Raw genomic sequence first — 8508 nt, forward strand, 5'->3', positions numbered from 1 at the left:
TCTGGACTGAAACATGCGATATATCCAACCACACATTTGAAAAGCTTTACCCACCTTCAACTGGATATGCTCATCGAACTTTCCATTATTTTGGAGGGCTAAACCTAAATCTGTCATAGATGAGACCTGCTCAATATCTTTACCTCCATTATCTAGGAGTGGAGTATCTAAAGGTGTTCATCTAAATGTTATTGAGCGGAATTTCATTCCGTTCAGGGCCATATTACTCTCAGTTACCCAAGAATAGATTCTATCTAGGTCCTTTGCAAGTCTAGTGCAATCTTGGCCATTCCTACCAGAAACTAACTTTGTATCGTCAGCATAAGAAGAGAGAAGAAGAGAGGGGCAAGGAATATGAAGAACCTGGCCTTGGATCCCAATCTCATGGAGCCTGTTAACTAAAAGACAATGATCTCCCTTGTCAAAGACCTTAGCGACTTTTGAAATATTCGCAAATAGACAGATTGCCACTTTAGAGGGCTGTTTCTTCGGAACTTTTATCAATCTGGTTTTGACCCAATTTGAGCTACATCAATTAGTTTGGAAGTCAAATTCTAACCCCAACGTTTCGGGAAGAAAGAAGTTATTTTTGGTCACTACTGGTCGTCCAAGGGTAGGAAGTACTCGTAGGAAGGAGGTAAGAAAATGCTCCATTGAAACCAACGCCAACTTCCGGTATTATGCTTTTGTCCAAGACATTTATTTGTGTTGAACCCAATCATATCTGGAACACCTCCTCAATCGGCAACCGTATGTTTGCTTCCTTTTTGCTTTTTAAAAGGTCTTAGCTTACACTAAATAACGGACGTTATTGAGAATGAAAATCGTCTGGGCTTCAAGGGTGAGAGTGGGTGTTCACCGTGGACAACCTGGTTGTAATAAATTATTCTCTGCCATCTGACTCCGTAACAAACAAACAAACAATCATTCATTCATTTTCATGCAATGGTAATTGTAATTGATTATACTTCAACTCAGAGTAATCAAAATTAAATACATTTCAACTCAGAGTAATCAAAATTAAATACATTTCAACTCAGAGTAATCAAAATTAATTACATTTCAACTCAGAGTAATTGTCATTAACTACATTCAAACTCGTAGTAATTTCTATCACTTAGATTTGGACCAATCTTATTGAGGTTTGCATTGCATGTAACAATTGCATCCTCAACCACATGAGACGTTTTCAAGCACATGCTTTTAAATCACTCGTAGAAATACATCGTCGTTCAGCATACCATACCTTTTGTGTCAATCAATTTCTGCGCGTTTTTGATATGGTCTCAACCAAGCACCTTTGCAAACCTCTGATGCTGATGGTGCGTCTACACAACAAATAATTCGGCAAATAATTAGCCATTTCACAAACATTGTTTGCCATTTCACAAGTATTTCACAAACATTTCTCGATTTGAACATGTTTAAAGTTTGTTTGCCAAAGAGCAAATATTTCATGGACGACAGCATCCTCCTCAGCCCTTTCAACCAAGGTGTCCATTTTCAGCCAGTACAGAACTTAACTCATTCGAACCATGATGGTTTACAACAACGAAAAATATTTTGATTGTGGTTCATTTTGACGCAGGATAACCCTAACTTAGAGTAGGAAGGGGCCTGGAATGGTCAATCAATGTTCAAAGTCATCAGATGTCATTCCATCCCCTCTCAATTCAGTAGTCACAGTTCCATCTCCTATCGAGGATTGAATGATTGAATGATGGTCGATCGATCAACCAACCAACAACGCCTATCTCCAGAATCCGGATTCATCTCCTCCCGTCCAGACAAGGGAAGTGTCGACCCCAGTAAACCCACCCACTTTGGGCCTGTCCTCAGGCTCAGTCCGGTCATGGTCCCGGCCCCTTCTTTTACATCCGTCTGTGAGCAAGACTTGAGCGAGCCAACCCAAAAAGCTGAATGGATAGATTCCTTGACCTCGTCCAAAGAAGACTGATCCGATTGAAGTTGGATCAAATCATCAGAGATAACGGAATCATCGGCCCATACCTGGAGGTTCTTGGCCGGTTATTAGTCAGCCCTCGGCCGACACACATGGCCATGATTGGTCCTCGACGTACATCCTTGGTCCTTCTATTCGTCTGAGTCCGGAAGTGACGGGCCTGTGGCTTCTGGCTCAAAAGGGCCTGACCTAGACCGTTTTCGAGACCAGAGCCCCTCNTCCTTGAGACCCCAGCCTCCAGACCAGCCAGCCACTTTTGGTTGCTCTCGTCCATTTCCCGCCCGCCAATTTTAGCCATGAAAGCCAGATCAGTCGGATCTCAACGGACCGAGTTCTACCCACTGACTCATTACTTTCAAGCTGCCCAAGACCATCAATTTCCCTGTCCAATGCCGTCTGTTCTTGTGGGCGGGTTCTTATTTGTACGACATAGGTCCACCCGCAAGCCTCATTGGTCCTTCTATTCGTCTGAGTCCGGAAGTGACGGGCCTGTGGCTTCTGGCTCAAAAGGGCCTGACCTAGACCGTTTTCGAGACCAGAGCCCCTCTTCCATATCTCATCCCACCGATACCTCTGAAGGACCTGACGACGCTCAATTGCACGATTCTGACAATGAGGTTGGTGAGGATCGAAGGCCTACCCCCAAAATTGAACAAAGAAGACCCCCCAACCAACAGGATAATGGTTGGGAAAAGGGAAGGACCCTTCAGGTGCGGGAAAAATTGCTGGCTCTCGCGAAAAGCTTTCAGGTGAGTGGTCTTTCATCCCGTGTGTTATTGTTATTATTAATTCAAATATCAAGTTTTGAATTTGGTAAAATTTTCCAGTCTGTGTGTTGGTGGTTATATTTAAGTATTGCTGCCTAGTTCGGGGTTTACCAACAAACTTGTTCCAAGGTACATATGCACTGGATGGGCTGCAAGTCGCGTTTGGGCCCTACTGGGCCGCGGGCTAAATTGTGATCCTAGAGCTTATTACTGTTGCAAGTTTGAAGACTTCAAACTTGGAGGTAATTGAAGTAATTGCTTAACGATCAACATGCTAGTGAGCGAGCTTTGTTGCGCCTAGAGGGCTGCCAGTGCCCCAACGGGCGATTGTCTCTGATAATCTTGGCCACAATGTGATGCTGAATGAAAATTGCGCCTGGAGGGCTGCAAAAGGAGATTTAAATCACAATGGCTAACTGTTTCCATGTCGGTTGAGCGCTACTTGAGCTGCTTTGAGTATAAGGGCCAATGCCCGTGTTTTCCCGTCAAGATTGAGATCTGTTTGGTCTGGCGTCTGGTTAATCCCATCCCTATCCTTTCAAACCGTCGCTCACAAGCATTTTTGAGCGATTTTTGAGATGACTCGTGTCCACGACACACTTGGCCCTGAGGTGTATGTTGAGTATGTTGTATGTTGTTATGTTGTTAAACAGCTTGAAAAAGCCAAGGTCGAAGATGCCTTGCTGCGGTCGAAATCGGCGCGTTTCTCACCGTTCCTATCTATATGGAGCCAAATTTTCCCCAACTGGGCAAAGACCCCCTTATAGAGGAACGCGGGCAGGCAGGAAAGTAGAGGCCTTGAAGAAACCGATAGGCTTTGCCCCACGTTGTTTCCTTTGCGCCTCCCCTCTCCATTTGGCAAAAGATTGCCCGAAGAAGAAAAAGCTGAAACGGGATTAAACATAGAGCTGTATTCGAAATTGTATTGACCGAGAATTCTGTGGTGATGCAATACAAACGTGTTTTATATTGGGTCCTTTCACTGTCAATCGCGTAACCAGCTTTAAAGTTAGCTTCAGATTGGTAATCCATTCCTGATATGTATTTTTTAATATTATTTTTTATTTTAATTTGTAGATGATTGCTTGGACAAAAGTGTTTTGCCGCTTCCAAGTCTGTCGCATGTTGGAGCATAGAGTCCCTCTTTGGGATCAGGGTGTGGTTCTCTCATGACGATGCTTTAGTTCGTATACAGGTCTGACACTGGGCAACGTCCAATTGATCCGCCATCTACGCGGGACGAGCTTCAAAATAAGGCTTTGGGTTATTCTATTTTGTTTGTTACTTCTAGGGTTATTAACCAAAACAAAGGAATGAAATTCGCCGTAAGTCATGCAATGTCATAATTAATGGAATATTTGGTCATGTAAAGTGTTTGAATTTGCTGCCTTCGGACACCCTTGAACGACAGACTGGTCTGGGATAATAAATAAAAACGATCCAAATCTTGTTCAAAACTTAACAGTTGGGCATCTACCCCATGCAGCTTGACAACATTTGATTCTAGTTGTAGATGAAGTTGGTCATTGTTATGTCCCTAAGGACACACCCCTAATCCAATATACGTACACGGAGGGTTGTATCTTCACGTCAGTTCTATTCAAGATCAAGATTAGGAGAGAGAAAGGCAAAGAGATAGAGAGACAAGGTAGCTGCATATGCGCATGTGCATGCAATACAAGTACGCACCATCTCCCCTCACAGATGGAAGTATCCTCTTTCTCAGAAGTTTGAATAAGTAGTGGGGGAAAAAATAGAATCGTTGGATTTGCTGAATGAGTAATGGTGCGTCTACACGACAAATGATTCGGCAAATAATTAGCCATTTTACAAACATTGTTTGCCATTTCACAAGTATTTCACAAACATTTCTCGATTTGAACATGTTGAAAGTTTGTTCGCCCAAGAGCAAATATTTCATGGACGCCAGCATCCTCCCCAGCCCTTCCAACCAAGGTGTCCATTTTCAGCCAGTACAGAACTTGACTCATTCGATCCATGATGGTTTATCACAGAGAAAAATGTATTGATTGTGGTTCATTTTGACACAGGATAACCCCAACTTAGAGTAGGAAGGGGCCTGGAATTGTCAATCAATGTTGAAAGTCATCAGATGTCATCCCCTCCCCTCCTAATGCAGTAGTCATACTTGCATCTCTTATCGAGGATTGAATGATGATGTATCGATTGATCGATCAACCAACCAACATCTCCGGAATCCGGATTCATCTCCTCCCGTCGAGACAATGGAAGTGTCGACCCCAGTCAACCCACCCACCCTGGGCCTGTCCTCGGGCTCAGCCCAGTCATGGTCCCGGCCCTCAGATCATCAGAGACAACGGAATCAGTGGCCCATACCTGGAGGTTCTTGGCCGGTTATTAGCCAGTCCTCGGCCGACACACACACGGCCATGATCGGCCCTCTACGTACACCCTTGAGATCCCAGCCTCCAGACCAGCCAGCCACTTTTGGCTGCTCTTTCGTCCATTTCCCTGCCCGCCCATTTTAGCCATGAAAGCCAGATCAGTCGGATCTCCACGGACCGAGTCCTACCCACTGACTCATTACTTCAAAGGTGCCCATGACCATCACCTTCCCTGTGAAATCCCGTCTGTTCTTGTGGGCGGGTCCTTATTTGTTCTATAAAACTGAACTCTTTTTGTCAATGCCATCTGTAATGTTAACTGCATGTAACTATCCAAATTGTCTTTATCATGTTTAATGCTTTTACTATATTTGTGTTTTCGTTTCTGACCTGACCTTTGGACTATATATCGTTGTCATATTTCGACCCATACTCGGCTATTAAATAGTTTATCATATTATTGGAGAACTGTTGTCCATTTATTCACGGTTATAATGAGCTGGAAAATTGGTCGGGTTTTCGTTTCCGAACAATTGGTTTATGATTTATAGTCAAATTGAATTTTGAAAATCTTCCGAAAAGCAAACATTTTATTAAAAGTGAATCATCAGGTGGCTTATGGGGAAAAGTTCATTGAACGGGGCGAAACATGCCTTCAAGTAGTAATCGGTTTCAGCCAACATATGACCGCATAGATTGAAATTGGCAAAATAAAGGACCTTTTTGGAAAGCGAAACATTCTCATTATGATGGTGCCCATCGGTGTTTTTTTTCAAATTTCATTCCTCAGTTTTCCCTATGTTCATTATACTAATCATTTTGTTTACCGTGCATAACATAAAAATTGAATGAAAGGCCCATTGGGAAATGATACGATTACTTGCAAGTTCATCTGATTAGAAATCTACATCAAAATATTTGTCAAACCGTTTTGATCGGGTAGTTTCACGTGTAGAAGGCTCAGAGATGAACTGTTTGTCAAATACCAAACATTTCCGAAATTGTTAGGCGAACTTTGTGACAGAATGTTTCTCGTGTAGACGCACCATAAGATATGTGAAAAACGTCGTTTCTTGAAAAACTGGACAACTCGATTCTTCACCACACAAGTGGAGTTAGACAGTGAGGTATCAAATTTCTTCCTAGGCAATAATTGATGAACATGAAGATGATGACTCAAGGTGTAGAAAAAGTTGATAGGAACATTAGAATTTTGAATGGAACAATTCATGTCCAAAGAATTGGAAGCCATGGTTGGTGATTGGAAGAGTAAAATGGCGACAGAGGGTGGGTATCCTCCACGGTACAAGGTGGGCATCATCCACAAAACAGGGTGGGCATCATCCACAATTCAAGGTGGAATTCTCCATGATAAAGGATGGGCATCATCCACAAAACAGTGTGGGCATCATCCACAAAACAGTGTGGGCATCATCCACAAAACAGGATGGGCATCATCGACAAAACTGGGTGGGCATCATCCACAATTCAAGGTGGGAATTCTCCACGATAAAGGGTGGGTATTATCCACAGAACAGTGTGGGCATCATCCACAAAACAGTGTGGGCATCATCCACAAAACAGTGTGGGCATCATCCACAAAACAGGATGGGCATCATCGACAAAACTGGGTGGGCATCATCCACAATTCAAGGTGGGAATTCTCCACGATAAAGGGTGGGTATTATCCACAGAACAGTGTGGGCATCATCCACAAAACAGTGTGGGCATCATCCACAAAACAGTGTGGGCATCATCCACAAAACAGGATGGGCATCATCGACAAAACTGGGTGGGCATCATCCACAATTCAAGGTGGGAATTCTCCACGATAAAGGGTGGGTATTATCCACAGAACAGTGTGGGCATCATCCACAAAACAGTGTGGGCATCATCCACAAAACAGTGTGGGCATCATCCACAAAACAGGATGGGCATCATCGACAAAACTGGGTGGGCATCATCCACAATTCAAGGTGGGAATTCTCCACGATAAAGGGTGGGTATTATCCACAGAACAGTGTGGGCATCATCCACAAAACAGGGTGGGCATCATCCACAATTCAAGGTGGGAATTTTCCACAATAAAGGGTAGGCATCATCATCAAAACGGTGTGGGCATCACCCACAATTCACGGTGGGCATCATCCACAATTCAAGGTGGGAATTCTCCACGATAAAGGTGAGCATCATTTACAAAAGAGTGTGGGCTTCATCCTCAAAAGAGTGTGAGCATCATCCACAAAACAGTGTGGGCATCATTCACAATTCACAATGAGCATTCTCCACAATACAGCGTGGGCATTCTTCACATTACACTGTGGGCATCATCCCCAATTCAAGGTGGGAATTCTCCACGATAAAGGGTGGGCATCATCCACAAAACAGTGTGGGCATCATCCACAATTCACAATGGGCATTTTCCACAATACAGGGTGGGCATTCTTCACCTTACACTGTGGGCATCATCCCCAATGCAGTGTGGGCATCATCCGCAATGCAGTGTGGGCATCCTCCACAATACATGGAGGGCTGAAGGGTCCCAAACTTGGAGGGCTACAGGCCACATGCAGAAGGGCGGCAAATGATCACATACAGAAGAGTGGCAAAAGGCCACACGCAGAACGGGCGAGCTGGACAAGTCCACAAATGGCATGCCGGATTCTCCTCAACAGGGGGATTTGCTCATCCGCAAAAGGCGGTTCTTGACTTGGAAAGTTGATGTCCTCAAAGGTCCATAAGTGTAGATTAACAATATATGGATGTAAACAGAGGGCAGCAAGTCGGACATGCCAACTGCGCCATGTTATGTCCCTGAGGACACCCCCCTAATCCAATATACACGGAGAGTTGTATCTTCAAGTCCGTTCTATTCAAGATCAAGAGTAGGTGTGAGAAAGGTAAAGAGAAAGATAGAGAGAGCAATAGAGAAAAAGAGAACAGGACAGCTGCATATGCGCATGTGCATGCAATGACCAATGACCATGACCATGAGGAGGATGGCCAAGGACAGACCTTGGTGCGAAGTTAAGTGCCAAGGGATATGGTCGACTCCAACCTCTACCTCCAACTCAAACTTTTGGATGAATCCAAGCTGAATAGGATGTTGTGCCTTTTGTACGCCAACCATTGGCCGGCTGTCATACCAACTATACTAACCAAGATTGGATATTTGCAAATATGGAGAAGTGTCGACATAACAGATGTGGCCACCGAGCACCCCGGATGAGGGATAAACCTGCCACAAGCCTCACTCATCAATCGTAGGTTTGGAGGCCACCATCAGGTCTGTTTTGGGTAAAATGTGCAAGGACTACATCCCCAATGTTTGCAAGAGTTCCCGTTCAAGGTTGACGGCAATAATTGCGGCCAACAGAGGTTGTATTAAGAGCTGATGTGGGAAATTGAATTT

This window comes from Tigriopus californicus, chromosome 6, assembly GCF_007210705.1.
Source record: "Tigriopus californicus strain San Diego chromosome 6, Tcal_SD_v2.1, whole genome shotgun sequence".
NCBI lineage: Eukaryota > Metazoa > Arthropoda > Copepoda > Harpacticoida > Harpacticidae > Tigriopus > Tigriopus californicus.